Here is a 20,412-nt window from a genome sequence, read left to right as displayed (position 1 = left end):
AGCTGCAGTACCACTCCTTGCCACAGGACGTCGCTGCAGTTTGTGGGGCTCCTATGTCCTCACCGGGGTAACGAGCTGCAGTACCACTCCTTGCCACAGGACGTCGCTGCAGTTTGTGGGGCTCCTATGTCCTCACCGGGGTAACGAGCTGCAGTACCACTCCTTGCCACAGGACGTCGCTGCAGTTTGTGGGGCTCCTATGTCCTCACCGGGTAACGAGCTGCAGTACCACTCCTTGCCATAGGACGTCGCTGCAGTTTGTGGGGCTCCTATGTCCTCACCGGGGTAACGAGCTGCAGTACCACTCCTTGCCACAGGACGTCGCTGCAGTTTGTGGGGCTCCTATGTCCTCACCGGGGTAACGAGCTGCAGTACCACTCCTTGCCACAGGACGTCGCTGCAGTTTGTGGGGCTCCTATGTCCTCACCGGGGTAACGAGCTGCAGTACCACTCCTTGCCACAGGACGTCGCTGCAGTTTGTGGGGCTCCTATGTCCTCACCGGGGTAACGAGCTGCAGTACCACTCCTTGCCATAGGACGTCGCTGCAGTTTGTGGGCGAATATCTCAAGATTGTTTAGGTCCGTGACTGACAAACATGGAGGCAAACTGCACGTTGGTTTGCTGTGAAGAGGAGAGAGAAACCGATAAAGCTGTTATTGGTAAATATCCTATTTATGTCACAGGCTATTATTGATTTTAAGTACATGTTTAATTACATGATTTAATTTAAGCGTCCCCAAGCATTGACATCACTGAAATCCACCCTGTTCCGTCGTTCACGTGGGTGCTCTCATGCTAGCGCAGTAACGTTAACGGGATACTTCGGGATTTTTTAATTGAAGTCCTTTATCTTACTTCCCAAGAGTCAAATTTACTAATGGGTACGATTTTTTTTTATGTCTCTGCATCCAGTATGAAGGAAGTTAAGAGGTAGGTTGGCGAGCCAATGCTAACTAGCGTAATGACCGGAAGTCTGTGTAATCTACTAGCAGTTACCATAGACTTCCAGTCATTGCGCTAACGCTAATTAGCAAACTTCCTTCGAACTGCAGGCAGAGACATTAGCTAACTAAGTTTATTTAGCTAACATTCCGTTATCTAACATTCAATTAACGTTAGCTGGGTGATATTTAAATCTTAGTTAAAGTTACTTTTTAGGGACTAAAAGGTATTTAACTCTATTGATTAATCTGGCACCATCAACCATAGTTAGCCAGCAGAGCCGACCCACCTGCTTGCTGCTGCACTAGGGTCAGACAGCCTTCCTGTGTAGATTTAAGACACAGCAGAGCTGGGTGAGATAGGGCTAGGAAAACGTTCCTCAATCCAGGGATGAGAAATGAGTTGTACTCCGAATTGGCCCATAATACCCATAAAACCTAGCGGTTAAACAGGGAAATGGTTCCAAGCGTTTTTCCACCATTAATTTTTCCCATAGGGAATTTTAGAAACACTTAAAATAAGGGAGCTGTGTTTCGTGTAGGCTTACCCTGGCGTGACGTTTTGATAACCGTGTCAATCTCGCTCTTATCAATATATTCAGCTCTATTTACTCTGATTCGAAAATGCTATTTACCATAAAAGTAGACATAATGCAAAACTACAAATCCCTGCAAGCTCCTGCACCTCATCTCTAGCTGACACCTTTGCTAACAGGTATTGTGTCGTTTTAGAACTTGCACAAGACGGTTCACAGAATTGTCAATTTAAAGAAATTTAGCCAATTTATTAATTCCTATATTTAGCTAAGATTAGATAGTTAATCCAGAGATTCTTACCTTTGCCTTGATTCGGCCGGCTCGTCCAGATCATCATCATGGCATTTGTTGTTCTTTATGATAGCCACATTAGCAGCCAATTAGCATTTCATGTTTGGGGGGTTAAATACAGGCAAATATATTGATAAAAGTCATGGTTATCAAAACGTCAAGCCTACATGAAACACAGCCCTTATTTTAAGCGTTTCTAAAATCCCCTATGGGGAAAATGAATGGTGTAAAAAATTATTGGAACCATTTCCCTGTTTGACCACTGGGTATTATGACTCATATTGTGGTCCTCTATTATCCCAGCGGTTACATTTGAGAAGATTGAACGACTGCTAGTTTTTATGGAAAACTGTCCGCTTCGATCCTCATGCTAGGTAGAAGAAGCCACAGCAGCCATTTTGGAATGGCAGTGTCAGCCAATCAGCTCATTTGTTGTGCAGCTGTAAGCAAGCGGGTCGGGTCTGCTGGCTACCATACAGGATGTTCCATATATAGTGTTCTATTTTTTGACCAGGTGGTGGCGCCCTATCCCCATACAGCTAGTGTACCACTTTTGACCAGGTGGTGGCGCCCTATCCCCATACAGCTAGTGTACCACTTTTGACCAGGTGGTGGCGCCCTATCCCCATACAGTTAGTGTACCACTTTTGACCAGGTGGTGGCGCCCTATCCCCATACAGCTAGTGTACCACTTTTGACCAGGTGGTGGCGCCCTATCCCCATACAGTTAGTGTACCACTTTTGACCAGGTGGTGGCGCCCTATCCCCATACAGCTAGTGTACCACTTTTGACCAGGTGGTGGCGCCCTATCCCCATACAGCTAGTGTACCACTTTTGACCAGGTGGTGGCGCTCTATCCCCATACAGCTAGTGTACCACTTTTGACCAGGTGGTGGCGCCCTATCCCCATACAGCTAGTGTACCACTTTTGACCAGGTGGTGGCGCCCTATCCCCATACAGCTAGTGTACCACTTTTGACCAGGTGGTGGCGCCCTATCCCCATACAGCTAGTGTACCACTTTTGACCAGGTGGTGGCGCCCTACCAATGACAGGGGGATAGATAGCTGACTAGTGGTGGCTTCAGCATGATGAATGTCCATTGAGGTGTGGGCAGGGTAAAATAGACGTTTGGGGGGTTAAATGTCCATGGGGGAGCAGCAGGGGGTAGGAAGACCTGGGGGGCAATCCCTGCGGTCCGCGGCGGTGGAAGTTGCGGTACCAGGCTGTGATGCAGCCCGACAGTATGCTCTCGATGGTGCTACTGTAGAACACTGTGAAGGCCCTCGGGGACAGGACACATTTCTTCAGCATCCTGAGGGTTCACAGAATTGTCAATTTAAAGAAATTTAGCCAATTTATTAATTCCTATATTTAGCTAAGATTAGATAGTTAATCCAGAGATTCTTACCTTTGCCTTGATTCGGCCGGCTCGTCCAGATCATCATCATGGCATTTGTTGTTCTTTATGATAGCCACATTAGCAGCCAATTAGCATTTCATGTTTGGGGGGTTAAATACAGGCAAATATATTGATAAAAGTCATGGTTATCAAAAAACGTCAAGCCTACATGAAACACAGCCCTTATTTTAAGCGTTTCTAAAATCCCCTATGGGGAAAATGAATGGTGTAAAAAAATTATTGGAACCATTTCCCTGTTTGACCACTGGGTATTATGACTCATATTGTGGTCCTCATTATCCCAGCGGTTACATTTGAGAAGATTGAACGACTGCTAGTTTTTATGGAAAACTGTCCGCTTCGATCCTCATGCTAGGTAGAAGAAGCCACAGCAGCCATTTTGGAATGGCAGTGTCAGCCAATCAGCTCATTTGTTGTGCAGCTGTAAGCAAGCGGGTCGGTCTGCTGGCTACCATACAGGATGTTCCATATATAGTGTTCTATTTTTTGACCAGGTGGTGGCGCCCTATCCCCATACAGCTAGTGTACCACTTTTGACCAGGTGGTGGCGCCTATCCCCATACAGCTAGTGTACCACTTTTGACCAGGTGGTGGCGCCCTATCCCCATACAGTTAGTGTACCACTTTTGACCAGGTGGTGGCGCCCTATCCCCATACAGCTAGTGTACCACTTTTGACCAGGTGGTGGCGCCCTATCCCCATACAGCTAGTGTACCACTTTTGACCAGGTGGTGGCGCCCTATCCCCATACAGCTAGTGTGACCACTTTTGACCAGGTGGTGGCGCCTATCCCCATACAGCTAGTGTACCACTTTTGACCAGGTGGTGGCGCCCTATCCCCATACAGCTAGTGTACCACTTTTGACCAGGTGGTGGCGCCCTATCCCCATACAGCTAGTGTACCACTTTTGACCAGGTGGTGGCGCCCTGTATTGTGTCCTACTTTTGACCAATGACAGGGGGATAGATAGCTGACTAGTGGTGGCTTCAGCATGATGAATGTCCATTGAGGTGTGGGCAGGGTAAAATAGACGTTTGGGGGTTAAATGTCCATGGGGGAGCAGCAGGGGGTAGGAAGACCTGGGGGGCAATCCCTGCGGTCCGCGGCGGTGGAGTTGCGGTACCAGGCTGTGATGCAGCCCGACAGTATGCTCGATGGTGCTACTGTAGAACACTGTGAAGGCCCTCGGGGACAGGACACATTTCTTCAGCATCCTGAGGGTTGAAGAGTCGCTGTCGTGCCTTCTTCACCACGGTGTCCGAGGGCCCCGCATCTTCTGAGATGTGCACCTCGAGGAACTTGACGTGATTTACCGTCTCCGCGGCAGCCCAGTTGATGAGGATGGGGCGTGTTTCCATCATGGTTCCTCCTGAAGTCCACAATCAGCTCCTTTGTTTTGCTGACGTTGAGGGGAGAGGTTGTTTACCCTGGCAACACGCCGTCAGACTGACGTTGAGGGGAGAGGTTGGTTACCTGGCAACACGCCGTCAGACTGACGTTGAGGGGAGAGGTTGTTTACCTGGCACCACGCCGCCAGACTGACGTTGAGGGGAGAGGTTGGTTACCCTGGCAGCACGCCGCCAGACTGACATTGAGGGGAGAGGTTATTTCCCTGGCACCACGCCGCCAGACTGACGTTGAGGGAGAGGTTGTTTACCTGGCACCACGCCCGCCAGACTGACGTTGAGGGGAGAGGTTGGTTACCCTGGCAGCACGCCGCCGCAGACTGACATTGAGGGGAGAGTTTATTTCCCGGCACCACGCCGCCAGACTGACGTTGAGGGGAGAGGTTGGTTACCCTGGCAACACGCCGTCAGACTGACGTTGAGGGAGAGGTTGTTTCCCTGGCACCACGCCGTCAGACTGACGTTGAGGGGGAGAGGTTGTTTCCCTGGCAACACGCCGTCAGACTGACGTTGAGGGGAGATGTTGTTTCCTGGCAGCACGCCGTCAGACTGACATTGAGGGGAGAGGTTATTTCCCTGGCACCACGCCGTCAGACTGACGTTGAGGGGAGAGGTTGGTTACCTGGCAACACGCCGTAAGACTGACGTTGAGGGGAGATGTTGTTTCCCTGGCAGCACGCCGTCAGACTGACGTTGAGGGGAGAGGTTGGTTACCCTGGCAACACGCCGTCAGACTGACGTTGAGGGGAGAGGTTGTTTCCCTGGCACCACGCCGTCAGAGTGACGTTGAGGGGAGAGGTTGTTTCCCTGGCAGCACGCCGTCAGACTGACGTTGAGGGGAGAGGTTGTTTCCCTGGCACCACGCCGTCAGTCTGACGTTGAGGGGAGAGGTTGGTTACCCTGGCAACACGCCGTCAGACTGACGTTGAGGGGAGAGGTTGTTTCCCTGGCACCACGCCGTCAGTCTGACGTTGAGGGGAGAGGTTGTTTACCTGGCAACACGCCGTCAGACTGACGTTGAGGGAGAGGTTGTTTCCCTGGCACCACGCCGTCAGACTGACGTTGAGGGGAGAGGTTGGTTACCTGGCAGCACGCCGTCAGACTGACGTTGAGGGGAGAGGTTGGTTACCTGGCACCACGCCGTCAGAGTGACCACCTCCTCTCTGTAGGTCGTCTCGTCGTTGGTGGTGATCAGGCCTACCACTGTCATATCCTCAGTGAACTTGATGATGGAGTTGGAACTGTGTGGATATGCAGTCGTGGGGATACAGGGAGTACAGGAGGGGACTGAGGACGCACCCTTGTGGGGCCCCCGTGTTGAGAATCAGGGTCGAGGAGGTAATGTGTTGCCTACCTTCACCACCAGGGGGCGGCCCAACAGGAAGTCCAGGACCCAGTTGCACAGGGAGGAGTTCAGTCCCAGGGCCGTGATCTTAGTGGTGAGCAAAGAGGGGGCACTATGGTATTGAAGGCCGAGCTGTAGTCGATGAACAGCATCCTCACACATGCATTCATATCAATCATCGATCCGCTTCTCCTTCGACAGTTCAGTTCTCTAATGGCAACCTGAGAAACACGGAGCAGCTGGACTTCAGCTTCTACAAGAACATGGACGAGACCAACCCCAGGAAGAAGCACCGACGCATGCTGGTGAGACCACTGCAACTGCTGTAGGGGTGAAGCTGCCTGTAGACGCTGATCTCGGATCAGTTTTGGGTCTGTACCAAGGGGACACTTCACCCCGGGGAGCACAACACTTAGTTGTCCTTCTGTAGATAAATACCAGGACACTTCGCCCCGGAGCACAACACTTAGTTGTCCTTCTGTAGATAAATACCAGCACTCCCCCCGGGGAGCACAACACTTAGTTGTCCTTCTGTAGATAAATACCAGGACACTTCACCCCGGGGAGCACAACACTTAGTTGTCCTTCTGTAGATAAATACCAGGACACTTCACCCCCGGGGAGCACAACACTTAGTTGTCCTTCTGTAGATAAATACCAGGACACTTCGCCCGGGGGAGCACAACACTTAGTTGTCCTTCTGTAGATAAATACCAGGACACTTCACCCCAGGGGAGCACAACACTTAGTTGTCCTTCTGTAGATAAATACCAGGACACTTCGCCCCCGGGGAGCACAACACTTAGTTGTCCTTCTGTAGATAAATACCAGGACACTTTACCCCCGGGAGCACAACACTTAGTTGTCCTTCTGTAGATAAATACCAGGACACTTCACCCCAGGGGAGCACAACACTTAGTTGTCCTTCTGTAGATAAATACCGGGACACTTTGGTTAAAACACCATTCGTTTGTTTCTGTGATTAGGCTTCATCTCTCTAACATACAACACTTAGTTGTCCTTCTGTAGATAAATACCGGGACACTTTGGTTAAAACACCATTCGTTGTTTCTGTGATTAGGCTTCATCTCTCTAACATACAACACTTAGTTGTCCTTCTGTAGATAAATACCGGGACACTTTGGTTAAAACACCATTCGTTGTTTCTGTGATTAGGCTTCATCTCTCTAACATACAACACTTAGTTGTCCTTCTGTAGATAAATACCGGGACACTTTGGTTAAAAACACCATTCGTTGTTTCTGTGATTAGGCTTCATCTCTCTAACATACAACACTTAGTTGTCCTTCTGTAGATAAATACCGGGACACTTTGGTTAAAACACCATTCGTTGTTTCTGTGATTAGGCTTCATCTCTCTAACATACAACACTTAGTTGTCCTTCTGTAGATAAATACCGGGACACTTTGGTTAAAACACCATTCGTTGTTTCTGTGATTAGGCTTCATCTCTCTAACATGGTCATTTTTCTGTCTCAGGTTGCAGAATCAGACAGACTCTCCTATGTTGGGAATAACTTTGGAACGGGATCCCTAAAGTGCAACAACCTTTGCAAGTAAGTTTATTTCAGAGTTCAACAGCTCAAAACCCTGAGTTGCGTTCAGGAGAGACACCACCATGCTACAGCTGTTATCAACACAGTGGGGACCACTTTGTTATTGTTCCAACTGCAGATTGACTCTTTGACAAATCTGTACAGCTATTATGTCCCTCGGCTGTTTACCAAAACAGTGGCTGGGTGACCATGTGTTGTTATATTCCAGGTATTATGTCCTCAGCTGTTTACCAAAACAGTGGCAGGGTGACCATGTGTGTTGTTATATTCCAGGTATTATGTCCTCAGCTGTTTACCAACATGCACATGTGTTGTTATATTCCAGGTATTATGTGGGGGTGCTGAACAAGGAGACCATGAGGATGGAGGTGCACAGCGCTCAACTCTTCAACATGCAGCCCATCATCCCAGGTAAAGCTAACCCTTAAACATCGTGTCAATGTGACGTTCTACGGCAGAAACCCTTCAGCATCGTGTCAATGTGACGTTCTACGGCAGAAACCCTTCAGCATCGTGTCAATGTGACGTTCCACCTTCTACGCCAGAAACCAACCAAAACCGACTTTTACTTCGTATTATTTAAATTTCACAAGATAGAATGGGTCAGCCACCGAGAATTGAACCTCTGCGATTCTTCAGCTTGGACGCTGCCATTGCAGTACAGCAGCTTTCGTTGATTTCAAAAGGAAGCGTTCCCTCAGTGGCTGATGTCTGTAGTGTAGCAAGGCCATAAGGATACAGAGGGACTACTCTCCAAGGCATCGACCCAATCCCAAATCAACCCCTACGCCCTACGCCCTATGCCAGGGTTCTTCAATTCCGGTCCTGGAGGGCCGAAACACCTCTGTTTTTCATCCTCTCCTTCTATTCAGGGGCTAATTCAGACCTGGGACACCAGGTGAGTGCAATTAACTACCAGGTAGAAATAAAAAACAGAAGTGTTTCGGCCCTCCAGGACCGGAATTGAAGAACCCTGCCAATCCCAAATCAACCCCTACGCCCTAAGCCCTACGCCCTATGCACTTGTGGAGATCTGGGAGGATTTGACAGCCCTCTCTGATAGGTGGAAGTTTCACCATATGACCTACACGAGCGTTTCAAATGGGTTGAAATCAGGTGAGTTTTCCCGGGACTACAACAAAAATGTTTGCTGTCGGGGAAACTGGAGGACTGGAGTTGGGAAACACTGACCTATACCAATCACAATCTCAGATCTCCACAAGCACATTGGACTGGAGTTGGGAAACACTGACCTATACCAATCACAATCTCAGATCTCCACAAGCACATTGAGGTTGATTTGGGATTGGGTCATCAACTACTGTTTTAAAAACAGTTGGATGAATGGCTGTCCAAAATCAAATCAAATGTTATGTCACATGGGCCGAATACAACAGGTTTTAGACCTTACTGTGAAATGCTTACTGACAAGCCCTTAACTGACGTAACTGGGATGTTGCTCTGCCTGACTGACGTAACTGGGATGTTTGCTCTGCCTGCCTGACGTAACTGGGATGTTGCTCTGCCTGCCTGACGTAACCCGGGATGTTGCTCTGCCTGACTGGACGTAACTGGGATGTTGCTCTGCCTGCCTGACGTAACTGGGATGTTGCTCTGCCTGAGTGACGTAACTGGGATGTTGCTCTGCCTGCCTGACGAACTGGGATGTTGCTCTGCCTGCCTGACGTAACTGGGATGTTGCTCTGCCTGACTGACGAACTGGGATGTTGCTCTGCCTGCCTGACGTAACTGGGATGTTGCTCTGCCTGCCTGACGTAACTGGGATGTTGCTCTGCCTGACTGACGTAACTGGGATGTTGCTCGCCTGACTGACGAACTGGGATGTTGCTCTGCCTGCCTGACGTTAACTGGGATGTTGCTCTGCCTGCCCTGACGTAACTGGGGATGTTGCTCTGCCTGACTGACGTAACTGGGATGTTGCTCTGCCTGACTGACGTAACTGGGATGTTGCTCTGCCTGAGTGACGTAACTGGGATGTTGCTCTGCCTGACTGACGTAACTGGGATGTTGCTCTGCCTGCCTGACGTAACTGGGATGTTGCTCTGCCTGACTGACGTAACTGGGATGTTGCTCTGCCTGCCTGACGTAACTGGGATGTTGCTCTGCCTGAGTGACGTAACTGGGATGTTGCTCTGCCTGCCTGACGTAACTGGGATGTTGCTCTGCCTGACTGACGTAACTGGGATGTTGCTCTGCCTGCCTGACGTAACTGGGATGTTGCTCTGCCTGACTGACGTAACTGGGATGTTGCTCTGCCTGACTGACGTAACTGGGATGTTGCTCTGCCTGACTGACGTAACTGGGATGTTTGCTCTGCCTGACGTAACTGGGATGTTGCTCTGCCTGAGTGACGTAACTGGGATGTTGCTCTGCCTGAGTGACGTAACCGGGATGTTGCTCTGCCTGACTGACGTAACTGGGATGTTGCTCTGCCTGACTGACGAACTGGGATGTTGCTCTGCCTGACTGACGTAACTGGGATGTTGCTCTGCCTGCCTGACGTAACTGGGATGTTTGCTCTGCCTGCCTGACGTAACTGGGATGTTGCTCTGCCTGACTGACGTAACTGGGATGTTGCTCTGCCTGACTGACGTAACTGGGATGTTGCTCTGCCTGCCTGACGAACTCGGGATGTTTGCTCCCTGACTGACGTAACTGGGATGTTGCTCTGCCTGACTGACGTAACTGGGATGTTTGCTCTGCCTGAGTGACGTAACTGGGATGTTGCTCTGCCTGACTGACGTAACTGGGATGTTGCTCTGCCTGACTGACGTAACTGGGATGTTTGCTCTGACTGACGTAACTGGGATGTTTGCTCTGACTGACGTAACTGGGATGTTTGCTCTGACTGACTGACGTAACTGGGATGTTTGCTCTGACTGACGTAACTGGGATGTTTGCTCTGACTGACGTAACTGGGATGTTGCTCTGCCTGCCTGACTGATGTAACTGGGATGTTGCTCTGCCTGCCTGACTGACGTAACTGGGATGTTGCTCTGCCTGCCTGACTGACGTAACTGGGATGTTGCTCTGCCTGCCTGACTGACGTAACTGGGATGTTGCTCTGCCTGCCTGACGTAACTGGGATGTTGCTCTGCCTGACTGACGTAACTGGGATGTTTGCTCTGCCTGCCTGACGTAACTGGGATGTTGCTCTGCCTGACTGACGTAACTGGGATGTTGCTCTGCCTGCCTGATGTAACTGGGATGTTGCTCTGCCTGACTGACGTAACTGGGATGTTAGCTCTGCCTGAGTGACGTAACTCGGGATGTTGCTCTGCCCGACTGACGTAACTGGGATGTTGCTCTGCCTGACTGACGTAACTGGGATGTTGCTCTGCCTGACTGACGTAACTGGGATGTTGCTCTGCCTGACTGACGTAACTGGGATGTTGCTCTGCCTGACTGACGTAACTGGGATGTTGCTCTGCCTGACTGACGTAACTGGGATGTTGCTCTGCCGACTGGACGATAACCGGGATGTTGCTCTGCCTGACTGACGTAACTGGGATGTTTGCTCTGCCTGCGTAACTGGGATGTTGCTCTGCCTGACTGACGAACTGGGATGTTGCTCTGCCTGACTGACGTAACTGGGATGTTGCTCTGCCTGACTGACGAACTGGGATGTTGCTCTGCCTGACTGACCGTAACTGGGATGTTGCTCTGCCTGACCGACGAACTGGGATGTTGCTCTGCCTGACTGACGTAACTGGGATGTTGCTCTGCCTGTCTGACGAACTGGGATGTTGCTCTGCCTGAGTGACGTAACTGGGATGTTGCTCTGCCTGACTGACGTAACTGGGATGTTGCTCTGCCTGACTGACGTAACTGGGATGTTGCTCTGCCTGACTGACGTAACTGGGATGTTGCTCTGCCTGACTGGACGTAACTGGGATGTTGCTCTGCCTGCCTGACGTAACTGGGATGTTGCTCTGCCCGCCTGCCCGACGAACTGGGATGTTGCTCTGCCTGACTGACGTAACTGGGATGTTGCTCTGCCCTGCCTGACGTAACTGGGATGTTGCTCTGCCTGACTGACGTAACTGGGATGTTGCTCTGCCTGACTGACATGTTGTCTGTTTCCCAGGGGGAGTCGTCTACAGCGAATGATGCGTCCCCAGAACACAAGATCTAACATACAGGGAGAAGGTACCTTCATTCGTCTCTGTTTAAAACAGAACTGGAGCGTTCTGTTAGTCTTGAACCCCTCCCCCTTTAGTCTCTAGCCCAGGGGTTAGAATCTCTACATACTTCCTATCAGGTTTAACACATTTTTAAGTGTTGTTGTTGTTTTTACTAAATCCACTGCGAGCTACATTTTCAATCTGCATTTGATCATCGTCAATCATCCCGTAATGAGTAACTTATCACCCCCCCCGACAAGGTGGACTCTCTGATCGAGGCGTTTGGCACCAACAAGCAGAAGAGAGCTCTGAGCTCCAGGAGGCTGAACCAGGTGGGCAGTGAGACCCTGCAGAGTGCAGTAGCCAAGGCTGCCCACTCCGTCATCGACCAGAAGGGCCTGGAAGGTAAAACAAAAACACTCACCTACAGCGCATTCGGAAAGTATTCAAGACCCCCCCTTTCCCCCGCTTTTTTTCTCCACATTTTGTTATGTTACAGCCTTATTCTAAAATCGATTACATAATTCCCCCAATCTACACACCTGCCTATTGAAATCACTGGCCACTTTAAGAAATGGAACACTAGTCACTTTAATAATGTTTACATATCTTGCACTACTCATCTCATATGTATTCTATATTATTCTACTGTATCTTAGTCCATGCCGCTCTGTCATTGCTCGTCCATATATGTATATATTCTTAAATCCCATTCCTTACTGGTTTTGTGTGTATTGGGTATATGTTGTGAAATTGTTAGATATTACTGCACTGTCGAGCTAGAAGCACAAGCATTTCGCTACACCCGCTATTAACATCTGCTAAACACGTGTATGTGACAAATACAATTTGATTTGATTTGAACACCCATAATAACGGCGAAAACAGGTATAGAAATGTTTGCAAATTTATTAAAAAATAAAAAAACAGAAATTAGTATTCAGACCCTTTTGCTATGAGACTCGAAATTGAGCTCAGGTGCATCCTGTTTCGATTGATCATCCTTGATGTTTCTACAACTTGATTGGAGTCCACCTGTGGTAAATTAAATTGATTGAACATGATTTGGAAAGGGACACACGTCTATATAAGGTCCCCACAGTTGACAGTGCATATCAGAGCAAAAACATTTACATTCACATCATTTAGCAGACGCTCTTATCCAGAGCGACTTACAAATTGGTGCAACCCAACCATGAGGTCGAAGGAATTGTCCGTAGAGATCCGAGACAGGATTGTGTCGAGGCACAGATCTGGGGAAGGGTACCAAAACATTTCTGCAGCATTGAAGGTCCCCAAGAACACAGTGGCCTCCATCATTCTTAAATGGAAGAAGTTCGAACCACCAAGACTCTTCCTAAGAGCTGGCCGCCCGGCCAAACTGAGCAATCGGGGAGAAGGGCCTTGGTCAGGAGGTGACCAAGAACCAGATGGTCACTCTGAAAGAGCGCCAGAGTTCCTCTGTGGAGATGGGAGAAACTTCCAGAAGGACAACCATCTCTGCAGCACTCCACCAATCAGGCCTTTATGGTAGAGTGGCCAGGTGGAAGCCACTCCTCAGTAAAAGGCACATGACAGCCTGATTGGAGTTTGCCAAAAGGCACCTAAAGGATTCTCGGACCATGAGAAACAAGATGCTCTGGTCAGATGAAACCAAGATTGAACCCGGCAGGCACTGGGAGACTAGTCAGGATCAAGGGAAAGATGAACTCAGCAAAGTACAAAGAGATCCCTGATGAAAACCTGCTCCAGAGCGCTCAGGACCTCAGACTGGGACGAAGGTTCACCTTCCAACAGGACAACGACCCTAAGCACACAGCCAAGACAACGCAGGAGTGGCTTCGGGACAAGTCTCTGAAATGTCCTTGAGTGGCCCAGCCAGAGCCCAAACTTGAACCCTGTGTCTAGATTAACGAGGGGGGACTATTGAATCCATTTTAGAATAAGGCAGTAACGTAACAAAATGTGGGAAAAGTAAAGGGGTCTGAATACTTTCTGAAGGCACTGTACCGGTTTATGTCTAAACACCATCAGACCAGAAGGTAGTGGAATGTAACACACCTGTATACGTACACAAAGACTTGAACACACACACACACCTGTCCAGTAACACACACACACACACCTGTACAGTCACACACACACACACCTGTCCAGTAACACACACACACACCTGAAACATAGTAAATGCTTCCCCCCCCCAGCTCTGCAGCAGGAGGTGACTCAGACAGAGTCCCAGTCTGAAGTATCTCATTACCTTCCTCCCTGCTACCCCCGACGCTGACACACCTCAACACGTCTACCTGTTTGACGACAGTATCCTTCACCTGGACAGTGTGTGTGTGTGTGTGTGTGAGAGAGAGAGCAGGTAAAGGTGTGTGTATGACCGACCTCAAGTCCCAAGTGTGTGTGTCCAGGTTAAGCTGTGTGTGTGTGTCCAGGTTAAGCTGTGTGTGTGTGTGCTGTCCAGGTTAAGCTGTGTGTGTGACCCCAGGTTAAGCTGTGTGTGTGTGTCCAGGTTAAGCTGTGTGTGTGTGTGTGTCCAGGTTAAGCTGTGTGTGTGTCCAGGTTAAGCTGTGTGTCTGTCCAGGTTAAGCTGTGTGTGTGACCCCAGGTTAAGCTGTGTGTGTGTCCAGGTTAAGCTGTGTGTGTGTCCAGGTTAAGCTGTGTGTGTGTCCAGGTTAAGCTGTGTGTGTGTGTGTCCAGGTTAAGCTGTGTGTGTTCCAGGTTAAGCTGTGTGTGTGTGTGTCCAGGTTAAGCTGTGTGTGTGTGTGTGTCCAGGTTAAGCTGTGTGTGTGTCCAGGTTAAGCTGTGTGTGTGTCCAGGTTAAGCTGTGTGTGTATGTCCAGGTTAAGCTGTGTGTGTGTCCAGGTTAAGCTGTGTGTGTGTCCAGGTTAAGCTGTGTGTGTGTCCAGGTTAAGCTGTGTGTGTGTCCAGGTTAAGCTGTGTGTGTGTGTGCCAGGTTAAGCTGTGTGTGTGTGTGTCCAGGTTAAGCTGTGTGTGTGTGTGTCCAGGTTAAGCTGTGTGTGTGTCCAGGTTAAGCTGTGTGTGTGTCCAGGTTAAGCTGTGTGTGTGTGTCCAGGTTAAGCTGTGTGTCTGTGTCCAGGTTAAGCTGTGTGTCTGTGTCCAGGTTAAGCTGTGTGTGTGTGTCCAGGTTAAGCTGTGTGTGTGTGTCCAGGTTAAGCTGTGTGTGTGTCCAGGTTAAGCTGTGTGTGTGTCCAGGTTAAGCTGTGTGTGTGTTCCAGGTTAAGCTGTGTGTGTGTCCAGGTTAAGCTGTGTGTGTGTCCAGGTTAAGCTGTGTGTGTGCCAGGTTAAGCTGTGTGTGTGTCCAGGTTAAGCTGTGTGTGTGTCCAGGTTAAGCTGTGTGTGTGTGTCCAGGTTAAGCTGTGTGTGTGTCCAGGTTAAGCTGTGTGTGTGTCCAGGTTAAGCTGTGTGTGTGTCCAGGTTAAGCTGTGTGTGTGTGTGTCCAGGTTAAGCTGTGTGTGTGTCCAGGTTAAGCTGTGTGTCCAGGTTAAGCTGTGTGTGTGTCCAGGTTAAGCTGTGTGTGTGTCCAGGTTAAGCTGTGTGTGTGTGTCCAGGTTAAGCTGTGTGTGTGTCCAGGTTAAGCTGTGTGTGTGTCCAGGTTAAGCTGTGTGTGTGTCCAGGTTAAGCTGTGTGTGTGTCCAGGTTAAGCTGTGTGTGTGTGTCCAGGTTAAGCTGTGTGTGTGTCCAGGTTAAGCTGTGTGTCTGTCCAGGTTAAGCTGTGTGTGTGTGTCCAGGTTAAGCTGTGTGTGTGTGTCCAGGTTAAGCTGTGTGTGTGTCCAGGTTAAGCTGTGTGTGTGTCCAGGTTAAGCTGTGTGTGTGTCCAGGTTAAGCTGTGTGTGTGTCCAGTGTGTGTGTGTCCAGGTTAAGCTGTGTGTGTGTCCAGGTTAAGCTGTGTGTGTGTCCAGGTTAAGCTGTGTGTGTCCAGGTTAAGCTGTGTGTGTGTGTTCCAGGTTAGCTGTGTGTGTGTCCAGGTTAAGCTGTGTGTGTGTCCAGGTTAAGCTGTGTGTGTGTCCAGGTTAAGCTGTGTGTGTGTCCAGGTTAAGCTGTGTGTGTGTGTCCAGGTTAAGCTGTGTGTCTGTTCCAGGTTAAGCTGTGTGTGTGTGTCCAGGTTAAGCTGTGTGTGTGTGTTCAGGTTAAGCTGTGTGTGTGTGTCCAGGTTAAGCTGTGTGTGTGTCCAGGTTAAGCTGTGTGTGTCCAGGTTAAGCTGTGTGTGTGTCCAGGTTAAGCTGTGTGTGTGTCCAGGTTAAGCTGTGTGTGTGTCCAGGTTAAGCTGTGTGTGTGTCCAGGTTAAGCTGTGTGTCTGTCCAGGTTAAGCTGTGTGTGTCTGTCCAGGTTAGCTGTGTGTGTGTGTCCAGGTTAAGCTGTGTGTGTGTCCAGGTTAAGCTGTGTGTGTGTCCAGGTTAAGCTGTGTGTGTGTCCAGGTTAAGCTGTGTGTGTGTCCAGGTTAAGCTGTGTGTTGTCCAGGTTAAGCTGTGTGTTTGTCCAGGTTAAGCTGTGTGTGTGTCAGGTTGCTGTGTGTGTGTCTCAGGTTAAGCTGTGTGTGTGTCCAGGTTAAGCTGTGTGTGTCCAGGTTAAGCTGTGTGTCGTCCAGGTTAAGCTGTGTGTTTGTCCAGGTTAAGCTGTGTGTGTCCAGGTTAAGCTGTGTGTGTGTCCAGGTTAAGCTGTGTGTGTGTCCAGGTTACGCTGTGTGTGTGTCTCAGGTTAAGCTGTGTGTGTGTCCAGGTTAGCTGTGTGTTCGTGTCCAGGTTAAGCTGTGTGTGTGTCCAGGTTAAGCTGTGTGTGTGTCTCAGGTTAAACTGTGTGTGTGTCCAGGTTAAGCTGTGTGTCTGTCCAGGTTAGCTGTGTGTCTGTCCAGGTTAAGCTGTGTGTCTGTCCAGAGTTAAGCTGTGTGTCTGTCCAGGTTAAGCTGTGTGTCTGTCCAGGTTAAGCTGTGTGTCTGTCCAGGTTAAGCTGTGTGTGTGTGTCAGGTTAAGCTGTGTGTGTGTGTGCCAGGTTAAGCTGTGTGTGTGTGTCCAGGTTAAGCTGTGTGTGGTCCAGGTTAAGCTGTGTGTGTGTCCAGGTTAAGCTGTGTGTGTGTGTGTCCAGGTTAACGCTGTGTGTGTGTGTGTCCATGTTAAGCTGTGTGTGTGTGTCCATGTTAAGCTGTGTGTGTGTGTGTCCAGGTTAAGCTGTGTGTGTGTGTGTCCAGGTTCGCTGTGTGTGTGTCCAGGTTAAGCTGTGTGTGTGTCCAGGTTAGCTGTGTGTGTTGTCCAGGTTAGCTTGTGTGTCCAGGTTAAGCTGTGTGTGTGTGTGTCCAGGTTAAGCTGTGTGTGTGTGTGTCCAGGTTAAGCTGTGTGTGTGTTAGTCCAGGTTAAGCTGTGTGTGTGTCCAGGTTAAGCTGTGTGTGTGTGTATCAGGTTAAGCTGTGTGTCTGTCCAGGTTAAGCTGTGTGTGTGTCCAGGTTAGCTGTGTGTCTGTCCAGGTTAAGCTGTGTGTGTGTCCAGGTTAAGCTGTGTGTGAGTGTCCAGGTTGAGCTGTGTGTGTGTGTCCAGGGTTTGCTGTGTGGTGTCCAGGTTAAGCTGTGTGTGTGTCCAGGTTAAGCTGTGTGTGTCCAGGTTAAGCTGTGTGTGTGTCCAGGTTAAGCTGTGTGTGTACCAGGTTAAGCTGTGTGTGTGTCCAGGTTAAGCTGTGTGTGTGTCCAGGTTAAGCTGTGTGTGTGTCCTTACCTGAGTCCCAGTCCTGTCTCCAGTGGAGTATGATGCCCTGGATGCTGCTGGTTCTAAGATGGCCGCCCTGACCCCAGAGGAACTACAGAAGATGACAGACGATGGAGGGTAGGACTACAACCCTGCTACTGTTGACATGTTCTCGTTGTTGACATGCTGTTGTTGTTGACATGTTGTTGTTGTTGACATGTTGTTGTTCCAGGTGTCTGAGCGTGGTGCGTCAGTTGAGACCCTGCCAAGAGAGGGCGTGGCCAGAGAGAGACGGACGCGCTGTGCCTTCTACCTCCACCTGCTGCTCAGGCTGGCACGGCAGAAAAACATCACTCGCAGTGTGAGTGCCACGCTGTGTGTGTGTGTGTGTGTGTGTGTGTGTGTGTCATTAACGAGAAGCAAGTGTTGTCTTTTTAAAGTCATCTCGCTTGAGCCTTCATCTGTAAGCGTTTACAGAGAAATATGATCTCTGTAAACATCAGGGGGAAACTGCCTTTTAAAAAGGGACGCTATCGACAACACGCCTTTAATTGAATCATCCAGACCATTTAAAGGGTTGTGTTAATGTTGTTTTCCAGTCGGGCAGGAGGAGGCCAGTCCCCGTATAATCCAGACCATTTAAGGGTTGTGTTAATGTTGTTTTCCAGTCGGGCAGGAGGAGGCCAGTCCTCGTATCCTCCAGACCATTTAAGGGTTGTGTTAATGTTGTTTTCCCAGTCGGGCAGGAGGAGGGCTGTCCTCGTATCATCCAGACCATTTAAGGGTTGTGTTAATGTTGTTTTCCAGTCGGGCAGGAGGAGGCCTGTCCTCATATCATCCAGACCATTAAGGGTTGTGTTAATGTTGTTTTCCAGTCGGGCAGGAGGAGGGCTGTCCTCATATCATCCAGACCATTAAGGGTTGTGTTAATGTTGTTTTCCAGTCGGGCAGGAGGAGGGCTGTCCTCATATCATCCAGAACATTTAAGGGTTGTGTTAATGTTTTCCAGTCGGGCAGGAGGAGGGCTGTCCTCATATCATCCAGACCATTAAGGGTTGTGTTAATGTTGTTTTCCAGTCGGGCAGGAGGAGGGCTGTCCTCATATCATCCAGAAAAGCTGATGAGGACCTTCACCGTGGAGACCTTCAACAACGGCAGGTAGCTGTATAACTAAACTGGCACCCTGTGCTCTATATAGGGGTGACCTTTGACCCGGCCCATAGTCTGCTTCTCAAAATGGTACCCCTTACATAGATACACTGTATATGGAATAGACCTCTCCTTCTTTCCTTACTCTGAGGTAAAAACACATGATTTAGTTCAATGCACCAAGCTATATTGGGGAATAGTGTGTGAGTAGGGTGGAGAACGTTGTTGATGCGTGTGAATATACCTACGTGTGTCTGTCTGTCTGTGTGTGTCTGTGTGTGTGTGTGTGTGTGTGTGAGGGTGCAGAACGTGGTGTCCACGTCGATGCGTGTGAAGGTGGCCGCGTACTGCCTGACCCCTGCTGCTCCACATGGGGGACATGACCTCTGACCTCACACTGCTACACAGAGACCTGGGGGTCACAGAGAAAAGGTGTAGAGACACTGCTACACAGAGAGACCTGGGGGTCACAGAGAAAAGGTGAGAGACACTCTCACAGAGACCTGGGGGTCACAGAGAAAAGGTGAGAGACACTGCTACACAGAGACCTGGGGGTCACAGAGAAAAGGTGAGAGACACTGGTACACAGAGAACAGGAGAGAGAGAGAGAGAGAATCTCCTCTGTAGCTCAATTGGTAGAGCGTGGCGCTTGTACGCCAGGGTAGTGGGTTCGATCCCCGGGGACCACCCATACGTAAAAATGTATGCACACATGCCTCTAAGTCGCTTTGGATAAAAGCGTCTGCTAAATGGCATATTATTATTATTTATTATGAATCATGTCAAACACAAAAGCAACAGCGTTACTGATCTTCTCTCTCTCCCTCTGTGTGTGTGTAGGATCGTGGAGGTGGCCAAGTCGATGGGGCTGACCTGGTCAGACATGCCTGTGTGAAGGGGGACGATGCTGGGCGGACGGCTGAAAACAGACTGGCTTCCTGGTGCTCCCCTCGTCAAATACCAACCGTTCTCAGAGATACGCAAACGCAAAAGAATGCGGTAGGGAAAGAGAGGAAGACGTTGGTAGGAAGCAAGAGAGAGAGAGAGGGAGAGGGGGGAGAGAGAGAGAGAGAGGGGGGGAGAGGTGTGCCTAAATATGACCTAGTAAGAGAGGGAGATGGATACTAGAGACCCTCACAAAGTATTCTGGAAACAAAATGAAACATTTAACATAATAAAACAAGTCAATTCAGGTTGTGTGTGATGTCATATCTAAACTGTCTGGGAGAACCGATGAAGTGACTTATTTGGTGCTTGAAAACCTTTTATAAAGCACAGTAAAAAAACAAACAGACGCTGGTAGACTTTACATATTGGGACATTTCAGTGAGGAGACGAAACAGGACTTTTGAGAAAGAAAGGTGATTTTATTGTTATTATTGAAGGCCAGGAGTTATTCCTAGTCAGGTGGGGTCACACCGTCAGGTAAAACCTCCAGTCCCTAACCACTGATACTCACACCAGTCACAGTGGTTAAACATGGTAAAGTCACAGCTGAATACCGTCCATGATACCACACCAGTCACAGTGGTTAAACATGGTAAAGTCACAGCTGAATACCGTCCATGATACCACACCAGTCACAGTGGTTAAACATGGTAAAGTCACAGCTGAATACCGTCCATGATACCACACCAGTCACAGTGGGAAACATGGTAAAGTCACAGCTGAATACCGTCCCATGATACCACACCAGTCACAGCTGAATACCGTCCATGATACCACACCAGTCACAGCTGAATACCGTCCATGATACCACACCAGTCACAGTGGTAAACATGGTAAAGTCACAGCTGAATACCGTCCATGATACCACACCAGTCACAGTGGGAAACATGGTAAAGTCACAGCTGAATACCGTCCATGATACCACACCAGTCACAGCTGAATACCGTCCA

General features: G+C 49.4%; 1 pseudogene; it reads left to right on the top strand.

The window, feature by feature from the left end:
- Positions 1-258: 258 nt before the first annotated feature.
- Positions 259-19,440, top strand: LOC123486363 (annotated as a pseudogene).
- The last annotated feature ends 972 nt before the right edge of the window (positions 19,441-20,412 follow it).

This window comes from Coregonus clupeaformis, unplaced genomic scaffold (assembly GCF_020615455.1).
Source record: "Coregonus clupeaformis isolate EN_2021a unplaced genomic scaffold, ASM2061545v1 scaf1176, whole genome shotgun sequence".
Taxonomy (NCBI): domain Eukaryota; kingdom Metazoa; phylum Chordata; class Actinopteri; order Salmoniformes; family Salmonidae; genus Coregonus; species Coregonus clupeaformis.
Note: the sequence above shows the minus strand (reverse complement) of the source record. Positions and strands in the feature narration are given on the sequence as shown.